A 25449-nucleotide genomic window follows, 5' to 3' on the forward strand; every position below is an offset into this window, starting at 1 on the left:
GAAGGATGGACCAATGGCTGCGTAGGAGACCCCGGCATGCGACTTAGAAGCGTCTGTGTAAAATTCTGTGCACGAGTACTTGTACTGGAGCTCCAAGAAATGCATTTGGATATGTGTCTCTGGGGCATGTTTAGTGACCTCTACAAAGGATGTGTCACACTCTATCAGCTGCCACTCCCAGGGCGGTACTAGCTTTGCTGGGGGCATTAGGCGTTGTTCCAGAACTGGGATATCCATTTCCGTGCTAAGTTCTCTTGCACGCAGTGAGAATGGAAGTCTCATAGAGGGTCGGTTATGAAAAAGTGTTTCACACGTCAAGTCGTTAACGGTTGTGAAACACGGATGTTCTTTATTAGAGCGAACCTTGAGAAAATATGTTAAGCTGATGTTTGTTCTCTGAAGATGGAGTGGCCACTCATCTGACTCTACATATAGGCTTTCAACAGGGCTTGTCCTAAATGCGCCAGTGGCCAGACGGATACCCAGATGGTGAACGGGGTCTAATATCTTAAGTGCGCTCGGTGCGGCAGAGTGGTATACTACGGCACCATAATCTAACCGTGATCGAACTAGGCTCCTGTAAATATTCAATAAACACTGTCTGTCGCTACCCCACGATGTGTGGGATAGTATTTTAAGTAAGTTCATTGTTCTAAGACATTTTTCTTTAAGATGTTTTAAGTGAGGAATGAAAGTGAGCCTGGAGTCAAGAATAATACCTAGGAATTTGTGTTCTTTGTTGACAGGAATTTGTTGTCCGCCCAGTTCTACACAAGGATCTGGGACCAGGCCTCTCTTTCTTGTGAAGAGAACACAAGAACTTTTGTGGGGGTTGACCTTAAATCCGTTTTGGTCTGCCCATTTGGAAACCTTGTTCAAGCCTTGCTGTACCTGTCTTTCGCATACTGTGAGGTTGCAGGATTTGAAGCCTATTTGAATGTCGTCCACATAGACGGAATACAAAATGGCCGGTGGTAAAGAAGCACGAAGCGTTGTCATTTTAACAATAAAAAGTGTGCAACTGAGCACGCCTCCCTGGGGTACACCAGTTTCTTGTGTAAAAGGACGTGACAGCACATTGCCGACTTTTACACGGAATGTGCGATTGGACAAATAGCTTTCTATGAGGTTTAGCATGTTACCATGAATGTCCATTTCTGCCAAGTCTCTTAAGATCCCGTATCGCCACGTTGTGTCGTATGCCTTCTCCATATCGAGGAATATGGATAGGAAAAACTGTTTGTGTACAAATGCGTCACGGATGTTTGCTTCAATACGTACAAGGTGATCAGTTGTGGAGCGCCCTTCCCTGAAGCCACACTGATAAGGATCAAGTATTTTGTTCAGTTCAAGGAAATGGATGAGTCGCCGATTAATCATTTTTTCAAACACCTTACAGATGCAACTTGTGAGGGCTATCGGGCGGTAACTTGCCACTGAGGAAGGGTCCCTGCCTTGTTTCAAAACAGGGACCACAATGGCTTCCTTCCATGCGGTTGGAAGGTACCCTGCATCCCAAATGGTGTTGAAAAGTGTGAGTAGTGTAACCTGCGTGTCATTATGTAAGTTTTTGAGCATTTCATACATGATTCTATCAGATCCTGGTGCGGAGCTGTTGCATACGCTCAAGGCAGCTCTCAATTCAGCAGTACAAAAAGGATGGTTATAAGGCTCATTCTCTCGACCTTTTCTTCTTAATGGCTTACGTTCTTCTGTTTCTTTGTATTTGAGAAAGGACTGTGTATAATTTGTTGGACTTGACACGCTCTCAAAATATTCCCCAAGTGTGTCTGCCTGGTCTTGCAGTGTATCGCCCTGTGTGTTTACCAGGGGGAGTGAATGTGTTTGCCGCCCTCTAATCCTATTTACCCTGTTCCAGGCTTTGGCCTCATCCCTAAACGAGTTAATACTCGATAAAAATTTCTGCCAACTTTCTCTTCTGGCCTGTCGGCGGGTTCTCCTACCTTGGGATTTTATTTTTTTAAAGTTGACAAGATTCTCAGCGGTGGGAGAAGCTCGCAGCAACCCCCACGCCTTGTTCTGATTCTTACGGGCGGTCCGACATTCGCTGTTCCACCATGGTACACGTGGTTTGCATGCCAAACCACTTACTTCGGATATGCATTTTGACGCGGCATCTATTATGAATGCTGTAAGATAATCCACAGCAGCATCAATTTCTAAAGAAGACAGGTCAGCCCATGAGATGCTAGAGAGAGATCGAAATTTCTGCCAGTCGGCTGTGTCTATCTTCCACCTAGGAGTTTGTGGAGAATATTCGTTTTCTTTGGATGTTCTTATCAGTATGGGGAAGTGGTCGCTCCCGTAAGGATTGTTCATAACTTCCCATTGGAGTTCAGGCAGTATACACGGGGAAACTAGGCTGAGGTCAATTGATGAAAATGTTCTGTTGGCGAGAGAATAATATGTGGGTGCCTTCTTATTCAGCAGGCATGCACCAGAAGAGAAGAGGAACTGTTCAACAAGACGACCTCGCGCATCTATACGAGAGTCGCCCCACAGGCTGTTGTGCGCATTGAAGTCGCCAAGAACAACATAGGGTTCTGGCAGTTCATCTATAAATGACTGAAATTCATGTTTAGTTAATTTGTAATGTGGGGGTATATAAAGCGAGCAAATAGTGATGAGTTTGTTTAGCAGAACAACTCGCACCGCCACTGCTTCAAGGGGAGTTCGAAGCTGTAAAAGTTGACATGCTATACTTTTATGTGTGAGAATCGCAACACCACCCTATGATGCGATGGCATCATCGCGATCTTTACGAAACGTAACATACGTACGGAGAAAGTTTGCGTGTCTGGATTTTAAATGTGTTTCCTGTAAACACAGTACTTTTGGATTATGTTTGTGGATGAGTTCTTGCAAATCATCAAGGTGTGTAAGGAGACCTCTAATGTTCCATTGAATGATTTGTGTATCCATATTTAAATTAAATTGGTGCTGTGTTAACGGAAACGGACGGGATGCCTTAGATTACAGAACCCTTTCGAGGCCCTGTAATAGGGGTCTTGTTCTTTCTGGAGCGTTCGAGGGAGCCTCGCCGCTCCTTAGGCGCTTGGTGCGCCTTGAGGATGGGTGTAGTGTCCATTGCCTCTTGTGAGGCGCCGGACACGTGCTCTTGCGAGCGGGAAGATTTCAGAGGGAGTCCCGCCTTGGAGGGCAAGACCCCTGCGCCCACCAGCCCGGAGGTCGATGGGGCTCCCAGAGGGATTTGGCTACGCCGGCCGTTGCCAGCGCAGGAAGGAACCTCGGAAGTTGAGGCAGCCTCGGCTGCGCCCTCCTTCGGGGTCGATGGTTCCTTCTCCTCGGTTGACGGAGCAGCGCTAGCTGCAACCGTCGCGGGGGCAGATGGCGTGACTGCCGACTCACTGCTTGTGGGTCGGACAGCCGCCGGAGGCCGTTGTGACGCTGCCCCCTGACGCGCCACTTCGGCAAAGGTGGTCTTAGGAAGGTATGAAACCCGCCTGCGTGCCTCTTTGTATGATATGTTTTCCTTTACTTTGATTGTGACTATTTCTTTTTCTTTCTTCCAAGACGGGCATGACCGCGAGTATGCGGCATGCTCGCCATCACAGTTCACGCAGTGTGGAGCGTTTTCGCATGTTTCAGAGGCATGATCGCGAGAACTACATTTTGCGCATGTCTGCCGGCCTCTGCAGTTCTGGGAACTGTGACCGAAACGCTGGTATTTGAAGCAGCGGAGAGGATTTGGAACATACGGCCTGACCCGTAACATTACGTAGCCGGCCTCGAGTGTCTCAGGCAGAATGCTTGAGGAGAAAGTCAGTACAAGGTGCTTGGTTTTTATCTCCTTCCCGTCGCGCCTTAGCATGATTCTTTTAACATTGATCACGTTTTGCTCACTCCAGCCTTCCAACAGTTCGGCTTCTGTGAGCTCCATCATATCATCGTCAGAAACAACACCACGGCTGGTGTTCATAGTTCGGTGTGGGGTTACTGTTACTGGGATTTCCCCAAATGACTCAACTTTAGGAAGATTTTCAAACTGTTTTGGATCGCGGAGTTCCAAAAGGAGATCGCCGCTAGCCATTTTGGATGCTTTATAGCCTGTACCAAGAGTTTCAGTGAGATACTTAGATACCAGGAAAGGAGAAATCATTCTCATGGTCTTTTCAGGTTTGCTTGAATGAATTACATGGAATCGGGGGAAGTTTTGCGATTTCTTTCCAAGAAATTGGAAAATATCTTCGGTGCGCCCTCGTTTTTGAGGGCGATCAGGTAGTCGAGGAAAAGAAGTGGCCATTAGGAGTATGGTGTTTTCGGCAGGGATGGCCGCCGCCCACCATGGAGCCCAACCAGGGGACGACACAGGACGGAAATATTCAGTTCTGCGCACGCCAGCGGTACAACCCCGCTATAACCGAATACATATACCCAAGAGTGGATATAGTGCACAAGGTTAACCCTCGCTGCCTACGAAGTCGGAAGTAACACGAAAATAAAGAGAGGACAGGAAAGATTAAAAGTGAGAGAAAGACGAAGGTTGGAGGGAGAGAGAGAGACAGGAAAAGGCAACTACCGATTTCCTCCGGGTGGGTCAGTCCGGGGGTGCCGTCTATGTGAAGCCGAGGCCGAAGAGGTGTGTTGCCTCCGCCGGGGGGCCTTAAAGGTCCAAACACCTTGCATCGGCTCAACCCCCAGGATCCCCTTTTCCCCAGACACGGCTAAGCCGCGCACGGCTACACGCGGGAGGGTCCAACCCTCGTGTGCTCGGGTCCGTGGTGTCGCCACACACCAAACGCCTGCTGACGCAGACGCCCCTGCGGGGGATAGATTATTCTGTCACTTTGATAGTTGACATAGAGATTGTGCACATCCCACGCATTGTGGGAATCGATGTGTTGCGAAGCATTTCACAGATACAAGCGCGGCAACTGCTAGCGGGAACATAGTAACGCGTGGCAGCGCTCCGCGCAGCGGCACCACTAGCGCCTCGTGAAGCCTTGGCACGTGACTTACCTTATCAGACGACTCGCCGGGCTTCCCGCCAATCATTTCGCTGAAAATCAATTTGGAGCCGCAAGACTGTGAGGCGCCGGTGGTGGCGCACTCCGCGGAGCGTGCCATGCTCTCCCGCGTTCCCGCTAGCCGTGGCAGCGCCTGTAGCTGGATATCCAGTGTTTGGCTTTGCGCAAAGCGATACCATGTGGGCCAATGCGCTTGTTTAAATTCAGTGGTTGTGCGTTGGTCGCGAGCGCGCGTGTGTGTGACGTCAGCAGCACGACGACAAACACGTTGAAGACGATCGTGTGGAGGCAACGGCATGAATTCTAGGCCAAGCCGTTCGAAGCGAGCTTTCGACATGGCGACGGTTGGTCTCCACATATTTAGCGGACGAGTGTAAATAAGCGACACACAGACTATAACGCCATCAGCGCCATCAGCGTGTTGAACAAAATTGTACGTACTTACGGCTATGTCCCGTGGTGTACGCTAAAACGACGATGGCACTTGTACTCTGGCGGAGAAATGTTAAGAACTTGCTGAAATTGGCCGATCGTTCAAAATTTGATTGTGGAGTTTTACGTGCCAAGAACGACTCCGGGATTCCGGATTTATTTTGACCACCAGGGGATCTTCAACGTGCCCCCCATGCGCGGGACACGGGTGTGATTTAGCATTTCGCCCTCCATCGAACTGCGTCCGCCGCGGCCGGGATTTCATCTCTGGAGCTCGGGCTCAGCAGCACAACGCCAATAAGCGCTAAGCCGCCACGGCCGGTGGGCTGTCACGAAGTCGGCACAACGTCGCACAGTTTCTGCGTAGCGTTAGCTGCGACGAGGAACGTACTGGGGAAAGCGTGCCGGTCACGGAGATAGTGCGGTCTAACATGGTGCCATCACTGTCACAGTTGTGTGACACTGTCACAGTGGTGTGACGCTATCACAGTGGTGTGACGCTATCACAGTGGTGTGACACTGTCACAGTGGTGTGACGCTATCACAGTGGTGTGACGCTGTCACAATGGTGTGACGCTGTCACAATGGTGTGACGCTGTCACATTGGTGTGACGCTGTCACAATGAAAGAAGACGGAAAAAGTGGCACAACGCGCACGCGCTGAGTGTTTCAAAGAGCTGCCTGGCTTTGGAACGACAGAAGTGGGCGTGGGATTGTGGCCTAACTTCATAAAGAAAAAAAATCGAATCGTGACCTAATGGTTAGGGTACCGGGTTGCTGTGCTCGACGGCTGAGGTTCGATTCTACCGTCACTCACACATTATTTTCTTTTCATTCAAGCGAAGCGAGACAAGAGTCTTGCAACCTAGAGAAGGAAGGGAGGAAAGGCAGGGACGTCAATCGGACTGAGCTCAATTTACTACCTTAAGCGTGGAGAGGGGGAGTGAGAGAGAAAACCCAAGTACCCTACTACCTGCTCCGAATTGCCAAGAATGAGCCAAACGATGCTTCGCAATAGAGGTGAAACCTTTTTGTAAATTCACAGGACGATATATTTTGTTTCATCTTTGCTATCATTTTAAAGAGCGCCATTTTCTTTTTCAGTGCACTCTCTGACCACCTGTTATAGCGCGTTGTGGATATATTCGATAATGTGCGAAAAAATGCGGCACTCGTTCAAGATCATGGACTCGCGTAGGGCACTAGCGCTTGCGACGCCGTGTTTTTGGACTCTATCCGTGTGTCGTAGATAAAGCACGGTCTTGCTACATTGAATCATTCTTGACAGCCTGAGTGTTGCTGCCTTCAAACACAGTTAAACCGTTTAAAACAGAATTGTTTCTGGGTTTTCAGAAGTGCAGAATGTGTAGAAAGTCATGTCCTTTATAATTATGGCGGCAGAGGCAGTCACCTATATATAGGCACTGAAATAGCCGCTATTGAGTAAAAAAATTGAGAAACGTAACAAATTGTGCGAAGTCTGGTTTATTCTGATTGCAAAGTTTACTTTCTAGACTCGCCTAATATGAACATTAACAACAACAGGAATATGTGCCCCTTCCATTCCCCTTCCATTCCAACTCCATTCCGGAATCTCGGACTCTTATTCCATTCCAGATTCCATCTGCCGGAGTGGTGTCATTATTCCATTCCAGATATTTGCAAAAGTGCACTGATTCTGGAATCATGCTAAGTCCAGCATCACCCTCCGCTATTCGCATTAGTAGATTTATTTGTCGGAGTTTGGTGCTTGTGGCTTTAAACATTCTTGCGGCTTTATTTATTGCGCTTCATCTGCCTGAATTACGAAACAATCGTACATTTCTAAACGCAGGAGGCAGTAATACTCCGAGCACATGCAGAATTAATGCGAATTGTTGCTTCAACAGCCGAAGATTTGTTGAAAGTGATGATTTGCAAAGTCACCAAGCCATTTAAAGGAACTAGGACGAAGTTTAGTAAAGTCTATCTACTTAGCATCATTCGCATACTGACCGAAACACCATGCTTACATTTGCCATAAACACTACCGCGAGAATTCCCTCAAGTAATTCTTTTCTTATGTACTTCATCATTTGCTTCGAACGCCAAGCCATCGTCATTATCTGGCTCTTTCGGTGACAGGCAGCGAGGAAGAAACCAGATTACTACGAAATAGTGACTCAGGCCTAAGCAGTCGAGTTCTGCGTAGCTTCACAACTTGAAGGCAGTAAATCGATTGCATTTAATTTATTCCCTCATATCAAATATGTTGGCAACCTTCGTCGCCGCCTTTCCCGCAATATTTGATTGCCTAACGAATATAATAAATGGCATAAATGGAAGAGCAAATAACAACACATGTACACACACGCACACAAAAACGAGCACTTTGCTTCAGCGCGCTTGAATCGATGCAGAATGCAGTGGCACGACATTATGTACGATGCGCACATAAGCATCCAGAAAACGAAAAAAATCAATTGAAGGAAACAATGGAATACACAAATAAAGGATCAATCTCACATGTAGCGACACTTGCACAATCGATACAACATTCGCGCTGGCTTCAAGCCACTTCCTCCCTTTGCTAGACCATGCGACTCAGTGTTCCCGCTCCGTGGCCTTGAAGCTAAGCCCGTTCAATTCCAACTGAGTTTCAGCCCGAGTTTGACCTTTCGGCTGGAAACTTCAGTCAATGACGCCATCCGTCACGTGACCTGATAACTCAGTCTCATCCCTGGTCACGGTGCGACAGGTCTTCTGGGCACGACGCTGCAGTCCCTCGCGCATTGTTCATGACTTTCTCGACTATCCAGGTTAGTTACGTTGACTATTCTTGTGAATATAGTAAGGAAACTGCTTCTTTACCGCGATGCTATGCCCTTACGACTCGGGATGGTGCGGCACCGTTGACATCAACCGGAACGTGGTTGCTTATGAAACGATCTTTGGCTTGCTAGGTGCCACAGACATGCGCGTCTAAACCATGCGATGTTTGGCAAGACGCCTCGCCAAGCGCGGACTGTAAGGCAAGGCGGCGTCGTGGACCTGCTGGACGGCCCAGAGTTGGGGAGCTAGTTCTTCGGTCCGGATTGCTTCCTCAAACTTGCGCTTCTCCTGTTCGCAGTTTATGTGAGCTTGCGAGCACGGCCAGAGTAAATGATGGCCGTTAAAGGATGTATTGCAATTCGTGCAATAAGGCTTGTCGCAGAGCTCAGGCATGTAATGGTGTAGTCTGTTTTGCGTGGGGTATGTGTGTGTTTGTAGCATTCTCAGTGTAACCGATTGAGCTCGAGTGAGCGTGCAGTGTGCCGTGCTATACTCTCTACGTTGTAGGTAGTAGTGTTTCGTGATCTCATTGTATGTAGTGGGGGCGTCCTTGTTCTCCGAGTGGTTGGGTGAAGCCGCGCGGTCTGTAAGCGCGCGCGCAGCCTCGTGTGCCGCCTCGTTAAGGTTGGGGACGTCGCCGATCTTTGGTCCTAAGTGTGCCGGGAACCAGTATATGACGCGTTTCTTAATCTCTCTCTTTGTAAAAATTCTGAGAGCCTGTGCGCAGACCGTGCCCTTTTGGAAAGCTCTGATACTTAGATGACTGTGACGTCACGCTGACGCAACGGCGCCGCTGTTATCCGTGGGCTTTCCTCTTTTCTGTTCCCTGCCAATCCATTTCCCTCTTTCCTTTTCAGAAAACCCCGACACTTGCAACTTTTCATTATCGTGTCAATCAACCCTGGTATACTGGAGTTAAAAATTCACTAGTGGTGTGCGAACAGTGAACGCTGCGAATTGAATCCGCATGCGTACTGAAGAACAACGACTTTCGACTATCGAGTCTAATTTAGAATACTCGCTTATTGGTGAACGAAGCGGTGAACTCAAAGGGCCTGCGGAGCCTGTTTGGTAAATAATTCTAATTTCTTCGCATTGTTCGATCCATCTAACGCTGTCCGCAAGTGGACGACCGGTCAACTGAGGAAAGGAGAAAAAAAAGAAAACTTAAATGTGACCGTATCCTGCAGGTGAGAATTTTAGTAATTAAACAATGTGACAGCGTATGACCAGATGCAAGTAGAGCATTGCGTCCGTTGAAAGAGCCTAGTGTATGCCGCTACAGCATCGCACGCCGTTGTAAAGCGACAAAAACGTGGTGACACTGCCAAAACGTCAGACTGCTTTGACTAACGCGCGAAAATAAATTTGTAGCCTATCAACAGCCGAGGCAGCCTTTTGCGTGATCATAAATTAATAAACAGACGTAACCAAATGAAATCAAACCCTGGGCAATCAAATCCCATCTCTCCTGCAGCTTAATGACCCCGGGGGGGGGGGGGGGGGGTAGTCCACGTCCGCTTGCCTTGAGTTTCTGGCCTGTCGACTCCGGTATGTATGGTTACCTCTCTGAATCGAACAGAAACGGAATATTAGACGATATTTAGCAGGGAAATATGGAATTGATTGTGATGCGAATGGCAAAGACTGCGCGAGTCGTGTTCGACATCTGTGATATTCGCACGCACGGGTAATTTGCGCTGCATTTCTTTTTTAAAACATTTTCTGCTGCTGGTAGCTATCGTGATAAATTAGGAAACAATCAAAAACGTTCTTTCAGAAGTCAGTTAAATTCAACTCTTTCTTTCCTTCTTTCTTTCTTTCTTTCTCTCTTTTTGTTTAAAGCACGAGCTTTACTTTCTTTTAACCGTTGCCCAGCCCCGCGGCCAACTTTACTCATTCCATCTCACCTTTCCCAGCTGAACGGCCATGTTGGCCGTTGTACCGAAAGTGATTTCTGTTCCCGCCTCATATTCTTTAGGCTGGGTGTATACCAACCTGGAAAACCGGGAATTCTCAGGGATTTTTAATAGTCGGGAAATACTTAGGGAAAACTCAGGGGCTTTGTGCTTCTATCAGGGAAAATGAGCAGTAATGTTGTTGAAAGAGAACGAAAGTCGCGGTAATGCTGGCTCGAGTAACAGAGAGGAATCGTAACACAAATCCCCTTTGACGCCGTGTCGTCCGCTGGGGGAGTTGCCAGTGTACCGTCAACGACCGACTTTCCAGACGTTCGATAATTCGGACGGCTTCGCGGCACCACCACTTCCCCCATAGAGTCAATGTATATGAACGTCTGAAATTTCGGACGCGAGAACCCTTCGCCGTCCGATGTTTCGTACTTTTTGCCGTGACCGCCGGTCCGAAACGGTATGAAATGCACCACCGTCGCCGCCATTTTGGTTACCTTGACATCTCGAACCGGCGCTCTCGCACGCAGATCTGCTGGCAGCCGTAGCCACAACCGCGGTAACACTAGGCCTAGCTGCTTCGACGTTCGCTATTAAGCTCCTTACCGTTCTGTGCCGCGTTTTTCATACGGAGAATCCGCCGCTGTCAGCAATGGCACTGAGCCCGCCTTTGTGGTCCTCGCAATTGGCTTCGAAGCTCGAAAAGCACGACGCGTTGCATAATTCCGGTTCCCGGAAGCTAGCTTCTCCTCAGTACAGCAGTGTTAAATGGTGAAGTATACACAAAAGTGCTGCGGTGAAGCATGAGCGTGGGAAGGGGCAATTGTCATGGGACACAGTATGTATTCCTGAATTATACACGCGTGCACCCGCGATCTCCTGTCACAGCACGGGCACCGATATGCCTAACAAGTGTAGTGGCAGGCCTTTAGAGCTTTTTTCGGATGTGCTTGTGGCAATTTGAGCCCTTAAAGGGCCCCTCACCAGGTCTGGCCATTTTGAGCTGACAGGCGTCGTGCATACTATGCGCGCTAACGATCGTGTCTGCTAAGTATTACATCGCTACGCGCCGCGGAAAGAGCTGAAATTTCAAACCGAACGCCCTCTAGCGTTCTCCTCGCGGGCGCCGCGCTCCAAGCCGGAGAGTCGACGTATCTCGCACAAGTACGCCTACGTACATCGCACTGCGGTGACGTCGCTCGTAGTGACACGTGGCTTCGAGAATTATTCACGACAACATCTGGTATTTGTGTAATCCGTTGTTTCAATGGACGAATTAAGGTTCTGAGAAACAATAAAACACGCAAACCGAATGGCTGCGTGTTCTAGCTTTACTTCACACCGCAGCAAGAGAGATGCATTTCCGTTTCGTCTGCTTGTTCCCACGGCATGCAGTCGTGCGCGCTGACACCGAAACTATGCCATTTTCTGCCGTGTTCCAGCGGGCGCGATCCTTTTCTGCGATCTGCGCGTGTCTGCCTCAGCATTCGCGTAGCGCTGACTTGTGCCGCTAGTCGGGTGTTCTCGTGCACAGCGGACAAAATCGTGTGTCGCGCGAAACTAGACAAACGCAAATGCTCGCGCTCGACGAAGTCAGCGCAAGTGCACCGCGCCGCAAAAAAAAAAAAAAAGCGAGGAAAAAAAAAGATGAAGGCGGGGCCTCGTGATGCATGCGTCAGGCCATCCTCGAGCTCCGGTATGGGAGAACGCAGGGAAAGAATTTCGCTTGCGGAGGCTAGACGGGGCAAATGTGTCTCTCTTGACAGTGGCCCTCGTAACCTGGAATCATAGTTTCGCGGCCCTGAAATATCTATATTTCGGCTGTTTCTGAACCAACAGGAAACATTCTTGAGGCAGAACGCTTCCTAGAGGGCACTAACAACTTGCAGCGTATAACCTAAATTCGCTATGTGGCGCAGTGAGGGGGCTCGTTATGGGCTGTAAAAGACGTGCATTAATTTTTCTCAACTGCCCGGTTTTTCGGACGTTCTCGCGGCCCCTAGGGAGTCCGAAAAATCGGATGTTGACTGTGACTGTACAATTGACCAAGATGATGCTTCAAATAGTCCGTGGGGCGAACGCGCGGTGAGAGGAGGACGAGAACACAAACGAGTCTAAAGTCTACAAATAAGCTCTACAGCAATCTCAGCAGTATACTTCAGTGGCTTATATCAAACACAGCTCCGTATTATCCACCGGTACCTGCGCTTGGTTACAGCGTACAGCCCAGATTAACGATTTTTGTCTATTGCCAATCTATAGACGATATGTAAACCTGAAGCAATAAGAATATTACAGTATCAGCTGTTTTCTACTTCATCTCACGCCTTACCACAATCTCTATACCGGCTGTTCGCACAAGTTAACATGACCTTTGGTGACATCCCCCACTATGACCTTCACCGGCGGTGGTATAGGAAACCGTGGAAAATAATTCGAATTGCAAAAACGTATCCGGGGTGTTTCACTTAATTTGAGCCAGTCTTTTACATGTGCAAATGCTACATAGCTGGAGAGAACCAAGGTAATGTTGTTTGTCATCGCTTGAAGATGCTCAGATTTCTTTTGCATTCCCCTGATTAGATAATTAGTGTTAATTTGTTTCTCAATTATTTTAATTAGATGAAAATTCTCAATGATAAAATTGTAGAGCAACAGTAGAAACTCCCGATATAGCTTTCCGTTGCTGAACACGTGCTCCATATAAGAGTTTTTCCGAGCGTGAAGAAGCCCGCGATTACAAGCAATGTGACTCGAGCGGCCGGTCGCGCAGCAAGTGTGTGTGTGTGTGTGTGTGTGTGTGTGTGTGTGTGTGTGTGTGTGTGTGTGTGTGTGTGTGTGCGTGCGCGTGCGTGCGTGCGCGTGTGTGCGTGCGCGTGTGCGTGTGTGCGTGTGTGCGTGTGTGTGTGTGTGTGTGCGCGTGTGTGTGTGTGTGTGTGCGCGTGTGTGTGTGCGTGCGTGTGTGTGCGCGTGCGTGCATGTGTGCACGTGCAAGTTTGTGAAGAACTACGTAGTGTAGGAATATACTAGACGAAATATACACCTTATCGACTCTCGTCTATAGACAGTCTAAAGACAAAGAATGAACAATAAATAGAGACTGTATCGACTTTTGTCTATAGGTAGTCTATAGAGGGGAAGTAGACAAAAAAGAAACAAGCCCCATATCGACTTTTTCTATAGGACGTCTATAGACTGCGAATAGACAAAAAGAAATAGAAACTTTATGAACTTTCGTCTATAGACAGTCCATAGAATTTGTATCAACAAAAGTCCAAATCTATTGAAAGGCAAGGTCGTCTATAAAAAGTCTATAGACTTTCTATAAACAGTCTAAAGTCATTTTTGTAATAGTATAGTGTGGAAATTACGTCCCGAATACACAAGTGACGTTTATTCACGCATTAAAAAGCATACGTGCTTAGCTTATGATACAGCTTATGATAGCCTATGATCTAGGAGGTCCTATAGATACCGGGTGGCCGTCGTAAGGCGCTAGTGGCATGCTGGTGAAAAGCGCTGCGGACGGCAGAAGTGAGGGCATTGGCATGTGAAGCAGACGACGGGGACGTAGGCGATCACTGGGCTTCCAGCGACTTCGCACTGTGGGTTTAAATGCCTGAAGCACCGAAAAGCACATTTTCGTTTCTCTGCTTATGAGAAAAGTCGTCACTTGTACGAGGCAGGCCACATTCGTGGCACCAGATAATAAGTAAAGTTGCGAATTTGTGCACACTGCGATGGGAATGCACCCTGCCAACAGAGCTCACTGCGGTAAGCTCAGACGTGGTGCATCAGCACATCTATTCCACACGTTATCTTGCTGTGCACGGTAATATGGTGGCGTACTTAATCATGTAAATAGGAGAAGAGCACAAAAAAATTCACCGACGATTTATAAAAGATGCATAAAACACACTCAACTGGGTGTCCAGCCATTGGCGTGTGCCAGTAGATATGTGCCCTAGGGGCCAATAGGCACTGTCGCTCTTCAATAAACCTTTTTTGACGTCAACTTGGGTCACTGCAAGTACCACATCACCCCTACGCGGTGAAATTCATGTAGTGCGATTTTTCTTGCAAATGAGGATCTGCCTCGACATTTGTGTTCTTTTTCTTTCGGCTCTCAAAAGGCGCGTTCTTGCAAAATATGACCTTCAACATCGCGTTTATGATATTTAAGAGCTTTGCGTTAGAGACATAGAGCTAAGAGGCCTTCGCTGCCACCGAAGCGGTTTATAAAGACCGTTCGGATTTTTTCGCTAAGCATAGAATGCCGAAGTAATTGTCTATAGACTTCAAGGATTACCAGAGTGATTGCAGTGGTTACGAGCGATAACACGTATGCTTGCGCGTCTACTGTTCGCCTCCCATAGCAGATATGTGCTCCAGGCCACGTCCATTGTGGGTATATGTGAACATACGTTGGCGAGTGAGGACTCGGACGCTACTTTGAAAACGTTAGTGGAATTGTGCCGTGATTGTGACTCGGTGCTCATATCCTCTCTCGTCGAAATAAACTTTTTCTAAACACCCGTCGCGGGACGCCCGTAGTCAGTACCGAAACGATGGCCGACGCTGGATGCTGACGCCCGATTTCCTGCGACACGGGAGTGTCTCTGCTGACGTCCTTGCGTGTTTCACGTCAGAGGCGTCCACCTCTCATGCCGTGACACCTGCGGTGCCGTGGACTCCTTCGAAGGCCCAGGTCTTCGATGTTGTTGTCCCTGCAATGGTCCCGAAACCGTCGCCGACGCGACGGCCTCAGTGGTTAGCCTCTCTGAGGTCTATTGCGTTCAGCACATGGGAGGCTTCAACTTCCAAGTCACCGTCAAGAGCATGGCTTCCATGGCTCTAATCGTCGATGCTGGCTGTCTTGTCATCGGTGGCGAGCGCTGTCCTGTCGTTCCCGTCGGCCCGCAGGTCACCAACGTAACCTGCCTCTTCTTGCCGTCCTTCGTTCCGAACGAAGTCCTCGTCCAAGCACTATCACCATACGGCAAGGTTCTCTCTGTCAACGCTGCTATTATGAGCGGACGACGTGGCGTGCTCACGGGCACACGCTTCGTTCGAATTCAAATGAGCACCACAACACCTGCCCCCAATTATCTGCGAGTATCTGGTCATCGTGTGACGTTTGACTACCGCGGCTTGCAACGCGTGCGTCGTCGGTGCGGCTCCAGCGACCACTACCGTGCACAGAGCACCGCAGCGTTCTGTGGCCGTTGTTCGCTGTCCTCTTGCGCAACTCAATGTATTTTGTATATGGTATGAGTTCAGGTAACGCATAAACAATAAGTAATTGGACAACTTTTAAAGTACTGATTTAAACACGAAATACGCAGTGAACACGTCGTACAGCCCGATGATAAATGTCTAAATAATTCCTTTTCGTGGTGTTAGCAGCTGTGCTTGGTCTTAATTTTACCGGGCTGCAAGAAAATTTAAGCGCGCGACATACGGAAAGGTACCACGTGACTACGCCATTACGCGTGGCCACATTAGTGCCTTCCAACATTCCAGCAACGAAGGATCGATGCTGCACGCGCAGACCGAAGGCACGAATATAAAGGCACGAATAGGCCGCAAAAAAAAAAAAAAAAAAAAAAAAGAGAAAATGATAGGCGATGGCCACACCTGTCAAATGCGATACCTCGCCATGCGCCGCCAAAACCCTTCTCGCCCTTTACGCCACCCGTCAGCAGCGAAAACATTGAGAGGGCCTCAAGAGACTGTCACGCGTCATTTGTCTCGTATCCCATCGTTTCAACCGTCAAGGTATCTCGGCGAAAGTGGGAGCCGCGACCATTGTACTTGATGCAACTCAGTCGCACGAGGGCTTTTCGTGCCGGCGTGTAGCGTCGATCATCCGTTCGTGACATGTTTGGGGGCGCTAATGTCGCTGCGCGCAAGCGCGTAGTCGCGTCGTTCATTTTTCTTTTTTTTTGTCATATCTCGCGCGCTTTCTTTACAGTCCGGAAAAATTAAAACCGCAACGTCTGTCATCACGGAAAAAAAAATATACGGGCATTTCTCAATAGGCTTCACAACTTCTACATTGAAAATTTTGCATTTAAATTACTAATAGGCTCAGTACCATGTTTACCTCATTTCTTGTCTCCGCTTCGGGCTTTCCCATGTTGGGTACCGATTACACGCCTGCAACAAGGCATGCATTACTAGCAAGGAATTTCTTTCCGTGAACAGCAACATTCATCTCCTCTGCTGTTCCTAGAGCCGATGTTATAGTCGCCCAAGTGCCTGTTTTGCAGTTTTGCAGTCCTTTTTTTTTTTGGCGTAGGTTCCCGGAGCCGTATTTCTACAGAAATATCATTTGAGGCCGGCTTATCAGTCATTCCCCAAATAAGCTTTCCATTTTTCTTCTGTGAAGAAAGCCAGCCTGATTAGTACTTTGGGCTCGAGCCGGCTGCTAGGGTTCGGCTGCTGCAACCCAGGTCAATAATTAAGGTGGACAGGGTTCGGGCCGGTGACCTTCAGAACTGCGCTGCATTAACCTTGAGGTCGTTTTGAACTTGCCCCATACGCGGAAAATGATCTTAAACTTCCCTTACCGCTTCATTCGCAGGCCTTGTTTTCGCTGATGTGACCGCAATCTGCCATTTCGTCATGCTCACTTGGGTCACCCATTTCCCTGCATTTGTCGCGGATGGTCTTGATCCGCAGGATCGCGCACTTTCTAGTTCCTTGGTTGTGAATCCGTGTCACTCGTACATAAAACAGCAAAGTGGCAAGAAGATACCAAACGGTGTGTTTCAAGCACAGCTGGAGGGTTAGAACACGGCGCCCTTTTCGACTGGTATTTTGTCGACAGCCGTCAAAATAGCCTGGGTGTACTGCACCCCCCCCCCCCCCCCCCCCCATTTTCTTTATCTTGCGCACACGGTGAACATCAACACTATTAAATGCTATCGTGCCGATCAGCTCAGTGGAGCAGCGTTATCGCGTCCAACTTTGCTCACGCAAGGCCGTTGTTCGATACCGCGAAAACCTAGCAAAAGTGCGTTTCGCAGGTCGTAGTATATGTACTATTTTATTTGTCCTTGCTTAAAATTTTTTACAGCGATGATGTATATGGGTAGCCGATTCGTCCATCAGTCTGCCGCGTGTACGTCGAAAACTCCTCCGGCGCAACACCATGCGCATGCGCGAAAAAAAAAAAAAGAGAGAGGCCCGCGATTGATTGCGTCAGTAGTGACGTCGTTGCTCTCCGTCGCAGCCCAGCGCGCGCGCAGCAGTTTCTCTCCGGCTCCCAAATGGCTAGGCCACGCGTCATTGGTGTTCCTGAGGATCAGGCAGCTTTCGATCAGCAACGCAGCTAGCAGAACCGGGGACGAGCTCGTCTACACCGTGCCGATGCTGCAGCACGGGCACAAGAACAGGCTCGTGCAGCCGAGCGCAAGCAGCAACTGCGTAACGAGGATCCGGTAGCCTACCAAGCCATCGTTTAATGAACCTTCGGGATTACCCCGTGATAAGCATCGGGGCCACACGTCTCAGTTTCGCTGGTTAACCGTCTGTACGGAGCGCTTGGGCGGTGATTATTTTAGTGAGGTGCCTCCTAAAGCCAGGTCATGCTTGTTAAAATTAAACTCTGAGCTTTTATGTGCCGAAACGACAATCTGATGATGAGCACGCCGTCGTGGGCGGCTCTGGATTAATTTCGACCATCTGGAATTGTTTACGTTGCCCCGTGGTTGTTCACGCTTTATGGTCACCGTAGCGATAGCGGTTGCCAATCGGTTCTTAGCCTTTTCAGTATTGCTAGCTAGGAGACACAGGAGGTACGAAAGACGTTGTCCCCTGGAGAACTCTGCATAAATTTTCTCTAGAATATTGAGTAGTTAGAAATGCCATGACTGCTGCGGCACACACATTCGGATCATACCACCAAAATATCAAAATAATGCAAACTAAGTGACTACGTAGGTCAAGACAGCAGCTCTTCTATCATATGTTTATCCTCCTATCAAATTTCGGCTAGTAGGTAGCACTTCACTAATGTGAACAACTGTACTGGCCACGCTTTACTACAGTTCTTTTTTTTTTTGTCTTTCCCTTATATCAGAGTCAATCAAATAGGAGACGAAGCTCCATCCAGCCGAAGCTCACTTTCATCACAGACAGCTCACAGCATCGAACTCGGTCCCATTAGTGGCGTCGATTAATTAAGCGCGTTACTTTGAGACTGCGACATCCTGATTTCATTAATTTCATTCTCTGTTTGGTTCGTGTTTTTTTTCTCTCTCTCCCTCGACACACACCCTGGGGTTCACACACCCAAGATCATCCTCGATTCGATTCCAATGTTTATTTTAGGGGAAACTTAAGGACAGCGACAACACCGATTTATACCCGTCGTGGTTGCTCAGTGGCTATGGTGTTGGGCTGCTGAGGACGAGGTCGCGGGATCGAATCCTGGCCACGGCGGCCGCATTTCGATGGAGGCGAAATGCGAAAACACCCATGTACTTAGATTTAGATGCACGTTAAAGAAGCCCAGGTGGTCAAAATTTCCGGGGTCCTACACTACGGCGTGCCTCATAATCAGAAAGTGGTTTTGGCACGTAAAACCCCGTAATTTAAACACCGATTTACTTATTTAAGCGCATCTAAAGATTCAGTGACGATTTAGCAACCAATGCGCGAGAAATTCGTTATCATTAACGTCACACCTCTTTGAGGTCCTGCAGCCATGACTTCAAATATGTTCACCACACTGCGAAGTGTTGTCCAGGAGCTCGCTCGACACACGTCCTGCTGGCTCTTCGAGGAGCAAAGTGTAACTGACAGTGGTCCGAAGCAGACCACTATTAACATATACATATATATTGACAAGTGTACTTTTTTGTCTTTTCCGGGTGACCGCTTTTCACCGTCTAAGAAATGTTATAGCACAGCGCAGGACGCGCCTGCATGTATCGGAAGATTCTCGAATATTATCGATGGTGCTTTTTGCTGTCCGGTGTCACCGAATCTTGTGCGACCTGATTTCATGTATGCGCGACGCGAGTGGTGTAGAACTTTCCGGAAGACGCGCGGGCACTAGCAATTACTCTGGAACCTGCGATGACTGATGTATAAAATCCGACCCGCTTGACCCGCAGATCACATTTTCGACTATCGCCGACTGTGTTCGCCGCTGTCGCCATTCTTGAATTGTAGCCTGTTTTTGAGGGCACATGTGCGGCCCAATAAAACGCTAGTTTCGTAAGTCACAGTACTGCTGCTTTCTTCACACCCTCACTACCACGTGTGGTGTGGTTGATGTGGTGTTCATTCACTTCTGCTTTCAATTCGTTTATATATATTGTCGGGCCCTTGGCCCTCTCTGCAGCGCGCACGGGGGAAGCCTTTAAAACGCGCGCCACAACGGCACTCGTCGCATGGAGCATGCGCATCGATCGCGGTATCGTAAGAACTCGCGCGGGGACTGCCGGGAAGGCGGCTGCCCGATAAGAAGGCAGCGGAGACTGCACTCGTGGCTTTTTGCGGGGCGCGGGCCTGGGGAGGCGCTGGTGGGGCGTGGCCCGTCTAGGTTTCTGTCCGAGCGTGCTACAGAGCAGGGGGAAAAGCGTCTTTGTATTGTGTCTGCATGAAAGAGTGTTCTTGTTGTTCGCTTGTGGGACTATCTGCGCGCCTGGTTCGGTGCTTGCGTGCTTTCTGCGCTTTAATTCTGTTATCGCCCGAAAGATTGTGTCGGTTGATGGTTTGTAGCGGCCGTTCTTTCGTCGCTCCCTTTGGCTTGTATATTTTGTTGCTTCGCTGTTTTGCTGCTTGCTTCTTTGCTTTTGCTGCTTTTTGCTGCTTTGCTTATTTACTGCTTGCTTCTTTGCCTTGTTCTTTTCTGCTATTGGCCGCGAGGCTGCGGTAATTTTGAGTGTTACGTTCTATCGTAAATTAAAACGGTTTTTGTTCTTTGCGCCACTGGTCCTCTGTCGTGCTGGTAGCGGCTCGCGGACCCCCTGAGCGAAGGCGAGGGGCCTTCAATATATATATATATATATATATATATATATATATATATATATATATATATGAGGCACTGTGTGGTATTATGGAAAAATCGACCGGTTAAGCCTCAATCAGTCTGATTTTACTGGAAAAAAGACCGAAATTGAAGTCCACAATACTAATGGCAGAATGGTCTAGTTGGTTGACGGTTATAACAGACAGATCTTGAAGCACACCAACCCACCCACACAAAGGGAACGGGAAAGCAGACAGGACTACGTTTCATTCAAAGCTGACAAAATTATTGGACGCGAGTACTACATAGGAAGTTCCGTAGTTTCTAGCGCATACACAGCAGAGCATAGAAACATCAGGTTATATTATCAGAACCACCCGTGACAGTATGCAACTTACAACACAAACAAAAAAACACAGGCAACAGCTAAATATCAAGCTGGGTGAACTGCTTATGGTGCAAAATGAGGGTAGCTTGAGTGTCGCAAGCTTACCCCCTTTTCATGGTGTCGTATTATTCCGCGAGCTGACGAGTTCGTTGATCTCCATGTCTAAAATAATCGCTGCTTTGTAAAGAGGACAGCAACAGAATCTTTGGCAATGGTCATTAACATGTCAAGGTCCTGAGGTTTTTGTAACAATGAGCGATGTTCCCCGAGGATATTGTTGATGCATTGCGAAGCACCGCACCAAATTTGTCAAATCCACATGTGGCGTAGTATAAACCTTCTCACTGGACGAGGAGGAGAGGGCGTGCGGCAAGCCTTTCCTCCTCTCTGGCTTGCGCAAGCCGGCGCGGTGCTGCTTGAATGCCTCGCCGTCTTGCGTCGCGAGATGATTTGGAGACGTTTCATCTCGTTCTCAGTGAAATTTAGCTGACAGTTCAGCACCGGCACAAGACGGCGCTGCTGCCATCGTGCGCCGCGAAATTATTTGCAGACGTTTTTCTCGTCTTCAATTAAATTTATGTGATAGTTCATACAAGGTCCTCGGGAAGCGTCTGTGCAGTCTTTTCGGGGCAGAGGCATACCTACAGTATGCGGAATCTTATTTTCTTGGGTGCTCCAACAACCGACGTGCATCATCATCAACTGCGTTGTGTGTACGTGTTGTAAACTATTTTTCCTGCACCGGTTTTCACTCGACGAAGAGAACCGACGTTTGTGAATTGCGAGCGTGAATTAGAAAAATCTTCTATCTGGATCGCATGGCTTGGGAACGGAATAATAAGAGTGCTCGCGTACGGCCAAGCTAAGGCAGCAACCCCCGAAGCTTCAAAGCGACAATTGTTATATAAATATTTCCACTCAGTCGCAGGCACTGGATCTCACGCATTTCAAGTCTGGCTGTCTTGAAATCATTACACTACGTCTACGCTTGCCGCCTGTATGGGGACCGATGGCGCTGTTCAACGCAGCGATCACTACAGTTGGTAAACCAGCGGGATACCTGAAAGCTTTGTGTTCGGAATTGTCTTTTTTTTTTACATGTAAAGCAGTAATATCCGAAAGGGATCGCATAAAAAGAATCCGGTGGCTATTTGTGATGACACAATTTTTGTAAGACGGGTCATTGCAGCGTAGAGGACGGGACGAATAAGAAAAAAAAATATCGGTTGTAATCCTCTTGTCTTGCAAGTAAAAACAAGAAAAAAACGTGCTAACACCGTATTAATACCTAGCATGGCCATGCCGAACGCTTGGACAATGCGCTGTATAAAACAAACAGATCTATAACCCCGCATCTACCACTATTCCGGATGCTTGCGACGTCTGCAGAATACTATCACTCGACCACTCGACAAGTGTAATTCGAACCTCTGCGGTATTCCCCTATCACTAAACAAGATTGTTTTATTCGCGCGTGGCGGTAACCTAGTCCACCAAAGGAAGAGTGAACCTACAGATAACAATGTGAACGCTTGTCAAAATAAACACCACTACTTGTTCCGCAGCAGAACAGTAGCCACACTATTGCGATCTTGATATGTTTGGGAATTAGTCATTGCTCCTACAGCGGCAATTCTGCAGTAAGGTCGCATTAGTGAAAAGAATTTTTTCAGAAATACAAAACTGATCTCCGAGGCCGATTGTAGGCTCGAGAACACGCGCGAACATCCACACTGGGTGCTTCGTCCGTTTCAATGACACAGAAACTCTGGCCATGCTGACTTAAATCGATTCAGTTTGCCTAATAGAACCATTTACCACGTAGACTGCAACATAATAAAGAAACACGTAAAAGAATATACTGCTTCATTTACAATGGTTGAAAAAACATCACAGTAAAAAACGCTTGCACTGGAAAGTGCAGGTACACTTTCTCATTTACAATTGTGAAAACAAAGTAGATAACACTCGCATTGAAAAATACAGGTAAACGCAAATAGAGTAGTATAAATAATTATTTGCAAACATTGAGAGAAAAAAATGAAGAACGCGTAAATTCAGAATATCACATGACCATTGCACACGGGTGAAAGCAATCAGCTACATTTTCTGTGTCTGCGTTAGCGCTCTCTTGCTCAGCGAAAGAAATTAGTCCAGTGCTCCCGAAAATTTATCTGCACTGATTACGTCAGCTACTGACCTCGGCAACTGATTCTACTGCTGAATCGCCCAGTAGGGGTACGAAAAAATGAAGCACAGGAGGTCAGTAGCTGACCTCCTGTAGCTGACCTCCTGTAGTAGCTTCTCCGCAAGTGATCGAAGCGGCGAGAAAGCTGCAGCTGCTTAAATCTACCCAATAAAATTGAGTCACACCGGGCGTGCGCCCTCCGCATTAAAAACTTCGCGATATTTTTTTTTTTTTTCATGTGGACTGCATGGTGCATAGCCAACCGTAGGCTCGGAGCTTCATAACGATGCCGTGTTTCTACCAAGAGAAGCACAGCTTTGCCGCCGAGCTCGGAAGCATTGCGGAGAGCTTCGCTCATGTTTCTCGCGGTCCGTGTCAGCATGCGGCGAGGAACACGGCAACATGTTCGTTCGAACACAGCGCCAGGTGCGCGAAATTGCACGTGAAAAGTTCGCGGCAGCAGCACTTCACTGCGCGCGTATGTAAGGAAATAGTTAAATTAAAATAAATTTTTGGGTCGTTTTACGTGCCAAGAGAGAGAGAGAGAAAAGGATGCATAGAAAGGTAGGGAAGTTAACCAGAGACAGTTCCGGTTGGCTACCCTGCACGGGCGAATAATGAAGGGGGATAAAAAGAGAAAGAGAGTGGAAGAAGGAGACAGAAAGAAATAGAGACGTGCACGACCAAACCGCGTACACTACAGAGCGGGAGGGGGCAGCGTTCTTACAGTCTCTCGTGAAGCCCCGCAGACCGCAGGAACCTTAATAACGCGATTTATGTACCAAAAACTGTGATCTCATTAGGAGGCACTACGCGTATAGTGGGGGGCTCCGGATTTGATTTCTATCACCTCGGGTTTCTTAACGTGCGCAAAAAAGTGTAAGTACGCTAGCGTCCTTGCAATTTCGCTGTCGTCGGAATGAGGCCGAGATTCGAACCCGAGCCCTCGAGCTCAGCAGTGGCAGCTGAGCTACCGCGACCGAAGACCAAACGCACATGCGTCTGTGTGGGTGTGTGCAGCCTTCAATGACACCTGATCTTTCTTGTGGTATCGTTTGCGTGTGCTTGTCGACCAGCCGTAAACGCAAGGCGGTGGTGACTGCAGCTGTTATTCGTTCATTGAGCGCAAACTTCGGCAGCTAGTATATAGACGGCTTCTCCACAACATTAAACTGCTGAATGAATGTAGGATTTCCACAGATGAAGTCAAGCATTCCAGCAATTTAACTTTTGTTACAACGGGAGGAGACCTTGGTCCACAAGGGGGTCGTGAACAGGCTCATGACGGCGAAAACTGCTGGGTTGTATCGCCGTGCGTACATTATTTTGCTCTACGTTGGTGACCCTTAAATTATGGCTGTTATAAAGTGTCATTGGGTGCAATGCGTGCCTACGTCATTCGGAAGTTGTCGAAGGTTGCCGCAGTTCCTGTAGCGAAAGAGACTTTTCTGGCCAGATCGCGCGCGCGATGCGAATGCTGTTGCACGAGGGCGAATCAGAAAGTCTTTGTCCCTGGTTTTTTTTTTTTTTTAGCCAAATTACGACTGTAAATGCGAAGTCAACATATCTATTCCCAGCGGTGGACCTTTCTTTGATCGACCCGGCTTTATCTGCCGGTATCTTCGTGGCACCGCCCTGCTGTCAGTTGTTGAAGACGGCGGTTAAGCTTCACACGTCCACGGCGTACGAGCAGCGATGTGTGATTCGTTTTCTATGGAGCAAGGGGGACGAACGGCTATTGAAACCCAGAGTGATATACAGCTCACGTATGGGTAAAGCTGTCTCGCTTTGATAAGTGTGAGGCACTATGAAGCCAAGACAACAGTCCGAGGGTGGTTCCACAGTCCGCCGGACGAATTCTACCAAAGGGGCGTCTCAAACTTAGAGTTGCGATGGGATAAATGTCTGAACCGGTGTGGGGACTACGTGGAAGAATAGTGTAAGGTGCGTAGAATAGTAGGTTATATCTGTAATTGCCCGTATGTACCTTATTTTGGCTAATAAAATAAAGGGGTCAAACACTTTCTGATTCGCCCTCGTACATCCTTGAATATAAAGGAGCACGAGCTATTATTCGGAAATATACCGTGACAAACTTATAAGGAGTCGATGCACTTGTACCGTGGGTCTGATTTCGACCACCGACGACTGTGCTCGGGCGCTGTATTATTGCGATTTCAGTGACACTTGCTTTCCTGGGCACAAGTCCTCCCGATGGAGTTGGATTCTTAACCCACAGTTCGGGGCCCTGTCTGGTTCTTCCCCGCCTTCGCGGCGTGGCAGTCATCGCCATCGTCATCACTCTAGTTACGTGCAAAACTGCTGTACGAATGCCTCTGCCAGCCACCCCGAGTTACCCTCACCTGGCGCCAGGCTAATTTAATCGTACGCCTGCAAACTCTCCAACTTCATCACAAGCACGTGCTGGTGGGCGAGTTGGTTATACGTAACCACAACGAAGGCGCAAAATAAAACAACGGACGGAGGAAGGCGACACAGGACAGCCACGTGATCGTCCTGCGTCACCTTCCTTCGACAGTAGTTTTATTTGGCGCCTCCGTTGTAATTCATCACGATACCCGATTCTCGGCACTCCTCGACTGAGCTCCCCTTGCAATAGTGTCCCCCGTTCCGTAACTGTAATGGGCCACCTCTTATCCGCGCGACAATACGGCGTGGCAACACTGTGAGGGTAAAAAAAAAAGGGCAAGAACGTTACACGC

At 48.3% G+C, this 25449-nt stretch overlaps 1 long non-coding RNA gene across 3 annotated transcripts in view; it reads right to left on the minus strand.

Moving 5' to 3' along the window:
- The window catches only part of LOC129381395 (uncharacterized), a 149561-nt gene that overhangs the window by 8815 nt on the left and 115297 nt on the right, over positions 1–25449 (minus strand). The window contains exon 1 of one of the 3 annotated variants that reach the window (XR_011891090.1): positions 16735–16969. The exons of the other annotated variants lie outside the window; for them this stretch is intronic. This is a non-coding gene — a long non-coding RNA (uncharacterized lncRNA). Of the gene's footprint in view, positions 1–16734; positions 16970–25449 lie in introns of those variants that run through there. 3 annotated transcript variants of the gene reach the window in all.

This window comes from Dermacentor andersoni, chromosome 11, assembly GCF_023375885.2.
Source record: "Dermacentor andersoni chromosome 11, qqDerAnde1_hic_scaffold, whole genome shotgun sequence".
NCBI classification, from domain to species: Eukaryota; Metazoa; Arthropoda; class Arachnida; order Ixodida; family Ixodidae; genus Dermacentor; species Dermacentor andersoni.